This window comes from Triticum dicoccoides, chromosome 2A, assembly GCF_002162155.2.
Source record: "Triticum dicoccoides isolate Atlit2015 ecotype Zavitan chromosome 2A, WEW_v2.0, whole genome shotgun sequence".
Lineage (NCBI taxonomy): Eukaryota > Viridiplantae > Streptophyta > Magnoliopsida > Poales > Poaceae > Triticum > Triticum dicoccoides.
Genome location: NC_041382.1, coordinates 112897547 through 112910645, shown reverse-complemented (window position 1 = coordinate 112910645; position 13099 = coordinate 112897547). Strand labels below are relative to the sequence as shown.

At 49.0% G+C, this 13099-nt stretch overlaps 1 pseudogene; it reads left to right on the top strand.

Annotated features, from left to right (window-relative positions):
* The first annotated feature begins 492 nt into the window (after window positions 1–492).
* The window catches only part of LOC119357721, a 76224-nt pseudogene continuing 63617 nt past the window's right edge, over window positions 493–13099 (top strand).

The window sequence follows — 13099 nt, the reverse complement described above, 5'->3', positions numbered from 1 at the left end:
TCGGAGGAGCACTGTATGGAGTCAGCGCATCGGCCGACGGAGACGCACGGTAGGGTTGGTGATGACTGTGAGACGCCGGAGGAGGTACGCCGTAGGGCTGTAGCGGCGCGACGTACTGCACAGGGGCAGCGTAGGGCCCCACGGAGTACGAGGCATACGACACCAGCGCAGTGTACGGCGGCGGCGACGACGCGACATACGGCGGCGGATAGGGGCCGCTGTATGGCACCTGGACCTGGGTACCAGGTGGACCGGAGCCCGGCGGCGCAGCACGCAGATGGGTTCCATCAAAAGGCAGCGGCGCAGAATACGTATAAGTCCCGCCATAAGACTCCAATGGATGGATCACGCGTCATCTGCACGCGATTGAAGGAGACGGAGCGCTGGCGATCGGGATGCAGGGGCGCATCACGCGCGATCGCGGGCGCTGGCGATTGAGGCGCGGGCGGGCATGAAGCACTTGGCCGGGCCCAGGCGAGCAATGCAGAAGCCATGAACGGCGAGTCCATCGCTAGGGTTGAAGGAGGCGGCACGGTGGCGGAGGCCGACGCGGCGGCGATAGAGGAAGCGGAAGCACGGCGCAGATCGAACACGTCGTCTGATACCATGTTAAACAAACTAGGGTTTGGAACAATGCTCGATACCCTTGGTGGGTACGGCTATCATATATTTATAAGAGGGAACCGTACAAACACATGTTAGGTTATAACACATATATATGCTATATACTTAGTCTAACACTGTTGCGCTCTCGGCTCTGCTCCTGCTTTCTCTCGCGGCTGTCTCCTCGGTGGAATAATTTGATTTCTTCTACCTTGTTCAGCAAGTGAGTAATAATAATGCTATACTAATCGATGAGCAATTTCCAATCTGTAGATTGCATCTTGTTCAGATGTTGGTATGCGTTGCAATGTTAAAATTTGTGCAATTCCTTCCAAAAAAAGCGATGAATCTAACGATGGTCGTCTTGTTTTTGGACGTGCGAAATTTGTTTCAAGTGGCCGGGGTCGTTCTGTGACACGAAGAAGGGGTGCTGCTTCCCGGATGCCGGCAAGCCGGCGACGGACTTCAGCATCCACGGGCTCTGGCCCAACTACGCCAAGTGCAAGACCCAAGGCGAGCTCAACGGCGTCATCGAGATGGTGACCAAGGGGAAGAAGAAGTGCTGGCCGGAGTTCTGCAACAGCGAGCCCCTGCAGCTGTGGGAGATCAAGGACCTGGTGAAGGAGCTGGACGCCAACTGGCTGACGTTGGCGTGCAAGGGCGGGAAGAGCATCGAGTTCTGGACCCACGAGTGGGAGAAGCACGGCACCTGCTCCGGCCTGGGCCAGCACGGCTACTTCACGGCGGCGCTCGGGCTCAAGGCCCGTCACAACCTCACCGCCATCCTCGCCGAAGCTGGGATCGTGTCGTCGGACGACAAGACTTACTTCCTGAGTAGCATCAGTGACACCATCGAGGAAGGCACTGATGAGGACATAGACCTGGAGTAGGGTAATAGGCCTGACCTATACGTCCTACCTAAGGTCCTTGCCCTAGAAGCAAAGAAGTTCGAGAGTAAACAAGGTGGACCCAATAAAGGCGTCGAGCGCAATCCACTCGACCTACCATCCATTCGGAGTCCACTTCTTCTTTGAGTCACTTGACTATTCAACCACTCGACCATGTAAAAGTCCACTCGACGTACAAGAAGATCTAAAGCCATTCTGCACAGCAATGGTCGGGCATTTACTTGTATATTTAACGATCATTCGTAGCACTTTATTACAGACGTTACATGTAACGCTCTCTCTTTATGAACATTGAACCTTGTGTAACGGAGGGGAGCTGGGGTCCTGGCGCACTCTATATAAGCCATGCCCTCCTCTGGGACAAGGGTTCGCACCCCCTGTAACTCACACGCATATAATCCAGTCGACCGCCTCCGGGCTCTGAGACATAGGGCTGTTACTTCCTCCGAGAAGGGCATGAACTCGTAAAACTTCCGTGTACAACTCCTCCATAGCTAGGATCTTGCCTCTACTCTCCTACCCCCCATTCTACTGTCAGACTTAGAACCACGACAGTTGGCGCCCACCTTGAGGCAGGTGTCTTAGCGACTTGTTGGACAAGTTGCGATTTTTCCAATCCCCATCAACATGGTTTCAGGTGGAGGTTTGGCCGAGGGCCGCGAGATCCGTCTCGGCGCGCTCGTATTAGTCGCCGACAACTCCGCTTGGCTCCAAGAAGCGCCACTTGACGTCGAGGCGCTCCCCGTCCGCGGGGCAACGCACTTTTGCGCGTGCGTCCGTGACATCCTCCTACGGCAGCTGTCGACTCAGTATCAGTCGGCTCCTATGCTGACCTCCCTCCCTGTAGCCCGTCGGAGTAAACGTTTCGGTCGATCGAGGCTTCAGCGGTGGGTGAGGCATGTGGTGGCTCGCCAGTCGGTCACCCCCCAAGTCGCGGCAATCAAGCCCGACGAAACTCTCTATGGCTTGTTCGATCTGTCGACTGGCTCCATAGAGACTGCATCCGAGTACAACAGCAGCGACCCTGCGGCGGAAATTTTAATGGCCAATGGACCATGCGGTCCTCCCGGCTTCACCCGTGAAGACGGAGGAGATGGGGGCGGCGATTCCTTTGCATGTTCACGAAGAGTACCGCCCCGAACCCCTCTCTTCGCAGCGGAGGGAAGAACTTCGCCGTCGGAACATGGATGCGCTCCACACTCCTATCGTTGGAGAAACCCCTAAGGCCCAGGCCTTGGAGGAGGTGCGCCTGGCCAACTTGGCTGAGCGCACTCAACTGGAGAACCTCCAGCGTGCACTCGACGAGCGTGCTCGGCAGCGTATCCCCCAGTCCAGTCGATGCCAACTTTTTCCGCCTCCGACTCAGGTATACCGAACTCCGATCCAGAATCTCGCAGCTGCGGCCCAAATAGAGGAGTCAATTCAACCTTCACAGTCAGAAGCTGGTCGAGGTTTGGTGCAGATCCGGGCTTTGCTCCGAGCTGAAGGAAATATGCCCTAGAGGCAATAATAAAGTTATGTTTTATTTCCTTATATCATGATAAATGTTTATTATTCATGCTAGAATTGTATTAACCGGAAACATAATACATGTGTGAATACATAGACAAACAGTATGTCACTAGTATGCCTCTACTTGACTAGCTCGTTGAATCAAAGATGGTTAAGTTTCCTAGCCATAGACATGAGTTGTCATTTGATTAATGGGGTCACATCATTAGGAGAATGATGTGATTGACTTGACCCATTCCGTTAGCTTAGCACTTGATCGTTTAGTTTGTTGCTATTGCTTCATTCATAACTTATACATGTTCCTATGACTATGAGATTATGCAACTCCCGTTTACCAGAGGAACACTTTGTGTGCTACCAAATGTCACAACGTAACTAGGTGATTATAAAGGTGCTCTACAGGTGTCTCCAAAGGTATTTGTTGGGTTGGCGTATTTCGAGATTCGGATTTGTCACTCCGATTGTCGGAGAGGTATCTCTGGGCCCTCTCGGTAATGCACATCACTTAAGCCTTGCAAGCATTGCAACTAATGAGTTAGTTGCGGAATGATGTATTACGGAACAAGTAAAGAGACTTGCCTATAACGAGATTGAACTAGGTATTGAGATACCGACGATCGAATCTTAGGCAAGTAACATTCCGATGACAAAGGGAACAACGTATGTTGTTATGCGGTTTGACCGATAAAGATCTTCGTAGAATATGTAGGAGCCAATATGAGCATCCAGGTTCCGCTATTGGTTATTGACCGGAGATGTGTCTCGGTCATGTCTACATAGTTCTCGAACCCGTAGGGTCCGCACGCTTAAAATTCGATGGCAGTTATATTATGAGTTTATGTGTTTTGATGTACCGAAGGAGTTCGGAGTCCTGGATGAGATCAGGGACAAGACGAGGAGTCTCGAAATGGTCGAGACATAAAGATCGATATATTGGACGACAATATTCGGACATCGGAAAGGTTTCGAGTGATTCGGGTATTTTTGGGAGTACCGGGGAGTTACAGGAATTCGTATTGGGCCTTAATGGCCATACGGGAAAGGAGAGAAAGGCCTCAAAGGGTGGCTGCACCCCTCCCCATGGGCTGGTCCAAATTGGACTAGGGAGGGGGGCGCCCCCTTCCTTCCTTCTCCTTTTCCCTTCCCTTTCCTTCCCTCCTACTCCTACTACTTGGAAGGGCTCCTAGTTCTACTAGGAAAGGGGGAATCCTACTCCCGGTGGGAGTAGGACTCCCCTAGGGCACGCCATAGAGAGGGCCGGCCCTCCCCCTCCTCCACTCCTTTATATACGGGGGCAGGGGGCACCCCAAAGACACAGCAATTGATCTCTTGATCTCTTAGCCGTGTGCGGTGCCCCCCTCCACCACAATCCACCTCGATCATATCGTAGCGGTGTTTAGGTGAAGCCCTGCATCGGTAGAACATCATCATCATCACCACACCCTCGTGCTGACGGAACTCTCCCTCAAAGTTTGCCTGGATCGGAGTTCGAGGGACGTCATCGAGTTGAACGTGTGCAGAACTCGGAGGTGTCGTGCGTTCAGTACTTGATCGGTCGGATCGTGAAGACGTACGACTACATCAACCGTGTTGTGCTAACGCTTCCGCTTTCGGTCTACGAGGGTACATGGACTACACTCTCCCCTCTCATTGCTATGCATCACCATGATCTTGCGTGTGCGTAGGAAAATATTGAAATTACTACGTTCCCCAATAGTGGCATCCGAGCCAGGTTTTATGCGTTGATGTAATATGCACGAGTAGAACACAAGTGAGTTGTGGGCGATATAAGTCATATTGCTTACCAGCATGTCACACTTTGGTTCGGCGGTATTGTTGGATGAAGCGGCCCGGACCGACATTACGAGTACGCTTACGCGAGACTGGTTTTACCGCCGTGCTATGCACACAGGTGACTAGCGGGTGTCAGTTTCTCCAACTTTAGTTGAACCGAGTGTGGCTACGCCCGGTCCTTGAGAAGGTTAAAACAACACCAACTTGACAAACTATCGTTGTGGTTTTTATGCGTAGGTAATAACGGTTCTTGCTAAGCCCGTAGCAGCCACGTAAAACTTGCAACAACAAAGTAGAGGACGTCTAACTTGTTTTTGCAGGGCATGTTGTGATGTGATATGGTCAAGACGTGATGAAATATAAGTTGTTGTATAAGATGATCATGTTTTGTTGAAGTTATCGGCAACTGGCAGAAGCCTTATGGTTGTCTCTTTATTACATAAGATGCAAGCACCAAATAATTGCTTTACAATTATCTCTACGCGATAGCAATAGTTGGCGAGACGACCATGTGACGACACATTGATATAGATCAAGATGATGGAGATCATGGTGTCATGCCGGTGACGATGGAAATCATGACGATGTTTTGGAGATGGAGATCAAAGGCACAAGATGATGATGGCCATATCATGTCACATATTTTGATTGCATGTGATGTTTATCTTTTATGCATATTATCTTGCTTTGATTGACGGTAGCACTATAAGATGATCTCTCACTAAATTTCAAGATAAAAGTGTTCTCCCTGAGTATGCACCATTGCCAAAGTTCGTCGTGCCCAGGCACCACGTGATGATCGGGTGTGATAAGCTCTACGTCCATCTACAATGGGTGCAAGCCAGTTTTTGCACACACAGAATACTCAGGTTAAACTTGGCGAGCCTAGCATATGCAGATATGGCCTTGGAACACTGAGACCGAAAGGTCGAGTGTGAATCATAGAGTAGATATGATCAACATAGTGATGTTCACCATTGAAAACTACTCCATTTCACGTGATGATCGGTTATGGTTTAGTTGATTTGGATCACGTGATCACTTAGAAGATTAGAGGGATGTCTTTCTAAGTGGGAGTTCTTAAGTAATATGATTAATTGAACTTAAATTTATCATGAACTTAGTCCTGGTAGTATTAGCATATCTATGTTGTAGATCAATAGCTCGCGTTTAGCTCCCCTATTTTATTTTTGATATGTTCCTAGAGAAAACTAAGTTGAAAGATGTTAGTAGAAATGATGCGGATTGGATCCGTGATCTGAGGTTTATCCTCATTGCTGCACAGAAGAATATGTCCTTAATGCACCGCTAGGTGACAGACCTATTGCAGGAGCAGATGCAGACGTCATGAACGTTTGGCTAGCTCAATATTATGACTACTTGATAGTTTAGTGCACCATGCTTAACAGCTTAGAATCGGGACTTCAAAGACGTTTTGAACGTCATGGATCATATGGATGTTCCAGGAGTTGAAGTTAATATTTCAAGCAAATACCTGAGTTGAGAAATATGAAGTCTCCAACAAATTCTATAGCTAAAAGATGGAGGAGAATAGCTCAAGCAGTGAGCATGTGTTCAGATTGTCTGGGTACTACAATCGCTTGAATCAAGTGGGAGTTAATCTTCTAGATAAAATAGTGATTGACAGAATTCTCTAGTCACCGTCACCAAGTTAGTAGAACTTCGTGATGAACTATAGTATGCAAGGGATGATGAAAACGATTCCCGAGCTTTTCATGATGATGAAATCGATGAAGATAGAAATCAAGAAAGAGCATCAAGTGTTGATGATTAACAAGACCACTAGTTTCAAGAAAAGGGCAAAGGGAAAGAAAGGGAACTTTAATAAGAACGACAAGCAAGTTGCTGCTCAAGTGAAGAAGCCCAAGTCTGGTCCTAAGACTGAGACTAAGTGCTTCTACTGCAAAGGGACTGGTCACTGGAAGCAAAACTGCCCCAAGTATTTGGCGGATAAGAAGGATGGCAAAGTGAACAAAGGTATATTTTATATATAGATTATTGATGTGTATTTAATAGTGTTCGTAGCAACCCCTTGGTATTTGATACTGGTTCAGTTTCTAAGAGCAGAATGAACAGAGACTAGTTAAGGGTGAAGTGACGATGTGTGTTGGAAGTGGTTCCAAGATTGATATGATCATCATCGCACACTCCCTATACTTTCGGGATTAGTGTTGAACCTAAATAAATGTTATTTGGTGTTTGTGTTGAGCATAAATATGATTGGATCATGTTTGTTGCAATACAGTTATTCATGTAAGTTAGAGAATAATTGTTGTTTTGTTTACATGAATAAAACCTTCTATGGTCATACACCCAATGAAAATGGTTTGTTGGATCTCGATCGTGGTGATACACATTTTCATAACATTGAAGCCGAAAGATGCAACGTTAATAATGATAGTGCAACTTATTTGTGGCACTGCCGTTTAGGTCATATTGGTATAAAGCGCATGAAGAAAATCCATGCTGATGGGCTTTTGGAATCACTTGATTATGAATCAGTTGATGCTTGCGAACCATGCCTCATGGGCAAGATGACTAAGACTCCGTTCTCCGGAACAATGGAGCGAGCAACAGATTTGTTGGAAATCATACATACTGATGTATGTGGTCCGATGAATATTGAGGCTCGCGGCTGGTATCATTATTTTCTGATCTTCACAGATGATTTGAGCAGATATGAGTATATCTACTTAATGAAACACAAGTCTGAAACATTTGAAAAGTTCAAAGAATTTCAGAGTGAAGTGGAATTGTAACAAAAATAAAAGTTTCTACGATATGATCGTAGAAGTAAAATATTTGAGTTACGAGTTTGGTCTTCAATTAAAACAATGTGGAATATTTTCACAAAATCATGCCACCTAGAACACCACAGCATAATGGTGTGTCCGAACATCATAAACGTACTATTATTGGATATAGTGCAATATATGATGTTTCTTACCGATTAATCACTATAGTTTTGGGGTTATGCATTAGAGACAGCTGCATTCATGTTAAAAAGGGCGCCATCTAAATCCGTTGAGGCGACACCGTATGAACAGTGGTTTGGCAAGAAACCAAAGTTGTCGTTTCTTAAAGTTTGAGGTTGCAATGCTTATGTGGAAAAGTTTCAACCTGATAAGCTCAAACCCAAATTGGAGAAGTGCGTCTTCATAGGATACCCAAAAGAATATGTTGGGTACACCTTCTATCATAGATCCAAAGGCAAGTTATTCATTGCTGAGAATGGATCCTTTCTAGAGAAGGAGTTTCTCTCGAAAGAAGTGAGTGGGAGGAAAATAGAACTTGATGAGGTAACTATACCTACTCCCTTATTGGAAAGTAGTTCATCATAGAAATCTGTTCCTGTGACTACTACACCAATTAGTGAGGAAGCTAATGATGATGATCATGTAACTTCAGATCAAGTTACTACCGAACCTCGTAGGTAAACCAGAGTGAGATCCGCACCAGAGTGGTACGGTAATCCTGTTCTGGAGGTCATGTTACTTGACCATGACGAGCCTACAAACTATGAGGAAGCGATGATGAGCCCAGATTCCGCGAAATGGCTTGAGGCCATGAAATCTGAGATGAGATCCATCTATGAGAACAAAGTATGGACTTTGATTGACTTGCCCATTGATCGGCGAGGCATTGAGATTAAATGGATCTTCAAGAGGAAGATGGATGCTGATAGTAGTGTTACTATCTACAAAGCTAGAATTGTCGCAAAAAAGGTTTTCGACAAGTTCAAGGTGTTGACTACGATGAGAGTTTCTCACTCGTATCTATGCTTAAGTCTGTCCGAATCATGTTAGCAATTGCCGCATTTTATGAAATATGGCAAATGGATAAACAAAACTGCGTTCCTTAATGGATTTATTAAAGAAGAGTTGTATATGATGCAACCAGAAGGTTTTGTCAATCCTAAAGGTGCTAACAAAATATGCAAGCTCCAGCTATTCATCTATGGACTGGTGCAAGCATCTCGGAGTTGGAATACACGCTTTGATAAGTTGATCAAAGCATATAGTTTTATACAGACTTGCGGTGAAGCCTGTATTTACAAGAAAGTGAGTGGGAGCACTACATCATTTCTGATAAGTATATGTGAATGACATATTGTTGATCGGAGATAATGTAGAATTATTCTGCAAAGCATAAAGGAGTGTTTGAAAGGAGTTTTTCAAAGAAAGACCTCGATGAAGCTTCTTACATATTGAGCATCAAGATCTATAGAGATAGATCAAGACGCTTGATAAGTTTTTCAATGAGTACATACCTTGACAAGATTTTGAAGTAGTTCAAAATGGAACAGTCAAAGAAAGATTTCTTGCATGTGTTACAAGGTGTGAAACTGAGTAAGACTCAAAGCCCGACCACGGCAGAAGATAGAAAGAAAATGAAAGTCATTCCCTATGCCTTGGCCATAGGTTCTATAAAATATGCCATGCTATGTACCAGATCTATTGTATACCCTACACTGTTTTTGGCAAGGGAGTACAATAGTGATCTAGGAGTAGATCACTGGACAGTGGTCAAAATTATCCTTAGTGGAATAAAGATATGTTTCTCGATTATGGAGGTGACAAAAAGGTTCGTCGTAAAGGGTTATGTCGATGCAAATTTTGACACTAATCCAGATGACTCTAAATCTCAATCTGGATACATATTGAAAGTGGGAGCAATTAGCTAGAGTAGCTCCGTGCAGAGCATTGTTGACATAGAAATTTGCAAAATACTTACGGATCTGAATGTGGCAGACCCGTTGACTAAACTTCTCTCACAAGCAAAACATGATCACACCTTAGTACTCTTTGGGTGTTAATCACATAGCGATGTGAACTAGATTATTGAATCTAGTAAACCCCTTGGGTGTTGGTCACATGTCGATGTGAACTATGGGTGTTAATCACATGGTGATGTGAACTATTGGTATTAAATCACATGGCGATGTGAACTAAATTATTGACTCTAGTGCAAGTGGGAGACTGAAGGAAATACGCCCTAGAGGCAATAATAAAGTTATTATTTATTTCCTTATATCATGATAAATGTTTATTATTCGTGCTAGAATTGTATTAACCGGAAACATAATACATGTGTGAATACATGTACAAACAGTATGTCACTAGTATGCCTCTACTTGACTAGCTCGTTGAATCAAAGATGGTTAAGTTTCCTAGCCATAGACATGAGTTGTCATTTGATTAACGGGGTCACATCATTAGGAGAATGATGTGATTGACTTGACCCATTCCGTTAGCTTAGCACTTGATCGTTTAGTTTGTTGCTATTGCTTTCTTCATAACTTATACATGTTCTATGACTATGAGATTATGTGTCGGATTTCGGGTTTCGGTAGACCCTTGAGGTTCGAACACTGGGGTGCGCGCGGAGATTTCGCCTCCTACCTTCCTGCACCCCTCCGCCACGCTAGGATCAAAGCTATGAAAAGAACAACACAAGGGACACAGGGTTTATACTGGTTCGGGCCACCCTTATAGTGTAATACCCTACTCCAGTGTGTGGTGTGGTGGATTGCCTCTTGGGCTGATGATGATGAACAGTACAAGGAAGAACAGCCTCGCGAGGGTCTGTTCTTGGCTGGGAGGAGTTCTGCCACCTTTCTCTATCTCTCTCTCTCTCTACTTACCACCTCTCTACTTGTCGAGCCCTTGGAGGAGACTGAGCCGAACCCCTTGCTACGTGGGTGGCTAGTCCTATTTATAGTTTCCCTGGTCCTCTCCCCAAATATTGAGCGGGAAGGGAGCCAACAATCATGGGCTAATTTGAAAGGGGACAGCAAGTATCAACTATCCTGACAAAAGTAGTCTTCGCCTGCGCAAAGCTCTGGTGATGACGCCGTCTTGGGCTCCATGGTGACCTCCGTCTCGTGGTCCTCCTGTTCTTGGTCTCGTTGCACCGAAATGGCAACCTTTGCCTGATGCCTCGGTACTCCGCGGCTGCGCTTGCCCCCTTTGCACCAAAGAGGAAAGGAGGACGCTGCGCGGGCTGGCACCCGCCTGGCACCCTGAGTCGTCATGGCTTGCGTCACGGGCACCTCGCGAGGTACCCCGCCTTGATCTCTCCGCCTCCTCGTGAGCCAGCCTGACGAGGCCGTGCCTGAGGAAGCTCCGTGTCATCCGCCCCGCGAGGCTTGGCCCCTCGCGAGGGTCTTGAGTTTGTGTTGGTGAAGATGGGCCGTGCTGGGCCCCCATTTGAGCCACGCCGCAGGCCGCAGGCAGGCAAGTCTGGGGACGCCCATTCCCAGAACGCCGACAGTAGCCCCCGGGCCCAAGGCGCGCCCGGACTTGGCCGTGCAGGGAGGCGGAAGGGTAAGAGCAAAGCGCCGCGGGCCCTAACAGCCTGCGGCCTTGGGCGCCGCGTGGCGGTTGATTGGACGTGGGCGTCTCCACTTCCCCACGGCGCCTTGGCAACTGCACGGATTGGACAAGTCCCAGCATGAAAAGCGGGTCATAATTACCTGCGATTGTGGGGGCCGTTGGTTGGCCATCGCCAGCCATAAGTACGGACCAGCGCGCGCCCGTCCAGTTCATCCCCCCTTGCTTCTCCTTTTTCTTCATGGCCCCGTCGAGGAGGTTCTCAACCGCCGAGAAGGGGAAGGCTTGCCGGGTTGAGCCCACCTCTCCCCACCCAAGCGCGGCCGAGGGCGCCCTCGCAAGCATCCTGTGGCCACCATGGTGGCTCCCCGCGGCCGTGGAGGCGATCTTCAGCACGGCGACGGGAGGATTGCTGCAGCCGGGGGGCGTGCTCCGGCTGCGCGTCCCCCCAGGCCGCGCGTTCGTGCTGCTGAAGTGCTGCCGGAGTTCATCGTGTGGTCGGCGGAGCCGGCTAGCACTCGGCTTCCGCTTCCTCGCTTCCTCCTCGGCGAGCTCCCGGCTGGCGCCCCGGGCGGCCTCTGGCTCCAGGCCGACGGCTGCTACAGCCGGGCCTCATGGGTCTCTCTGGAGGTCTCCGCAGCCGGGAGCCTGTCCCTGGCCCGCAGTTGGCAGATGTTTGCCCGCGCGCGTGGCCTGAGCCGTCGGTGCACCCTGCACTTCAAGTTCGACGGAGATGTCACCCTCTACGTGAGGGTGTTTGGGGAAGATGGTCGCCGTGCAGGGTGTTGCCCCCGAGGGTGACGACCGCGGCTGGGAACCCAGCTCCGGTGATGATGGAGAGAGCAGCGCTCGCACGGCTGGCGGCTTCGGGGTTCCCCAAGCTTCTCCGGTTCTTCTTTAGGCAGCGACTCCTCTAGCGGTGGCCGCGATCAGCCTCCACGTCGTCGTGTCTGCTTGGGGGGTGGCGACGTGTCCGCCCGCCGCCGCGCCCTGGTGAAGCGCGAGAGGGAGTCCGCCTGAGCTCCGGAGGCAGCTCGGGCCTTCCCTGCGGACCGGTGTGAGGCGAGCCGCGCCGGATTTGTTCTTCCTTTTCCCTTTTTCCTGCGTAACAAACACAATAGTGTGGAGCCCCGCGGGGGCGTGTTTGGGTTATTGCTTGTTAATCATCGTTTTGCTTTCGTTACCATACCTTCCGGCTATGTGCCGGAGCGTGGATAGTTCCCGTCCTCGGCCATGGGGGGGGGCGACCGACCCAGGACCTTTGTTTGTGTCGCGGTGATTGTGGGGCACGGACTGGAGGGGTGCTCCTGTAAGGGGCCCAAGTCGCGAACTCTTTGAGTGACTAGGATAGGAACACTCGCGAGGGCACTCAGCTCTCCCCCTTGCGAGGCCTTGCACAAGAGAAACCAAGGCAGGAGAGCGAAAAGCCAAAGAACCGCAAGCCAAAGACGGCAGCAACTTCAATAAAATCCCAAACAAAGAGGAACAAGCCAACTGCGGAAAGCAAATGAAAAGCCGCGTCCGGCACCTAGTCTAGTCTTCGACGTCTTCTCACCAGCGCGGAGCTAAGTGCTGCCACTGGGCGTGGGAGGGAGCCCCAGGGCCTGAGGCTGGCGCTCCTGAGACTCCGGGGCGTGTACAGCCCCAAATCATTATTACGTGAGAGTGTCACGGGCGGCGAGCTTCACAGGCGTTGGCCTTCTTCACAGGCTCCGGGCCTTTTCCAAAACACGATAGCTTCACAGACACTCGCCTTGCTTCACAGGCTCCGGGCCTTTTCCAAAACGCGAAAGCTTCACAGGCACTCGCCTTGCTTCACAGGCTCCGGGCCTTTTTCAAAACGCGATAGCTTCACAGGAACTCGCCTTGCTTCACAGGCTCCGGGCCTTTTCCAAAATGCGATAGCTTCACAGGCACTCGCCTTGCTTC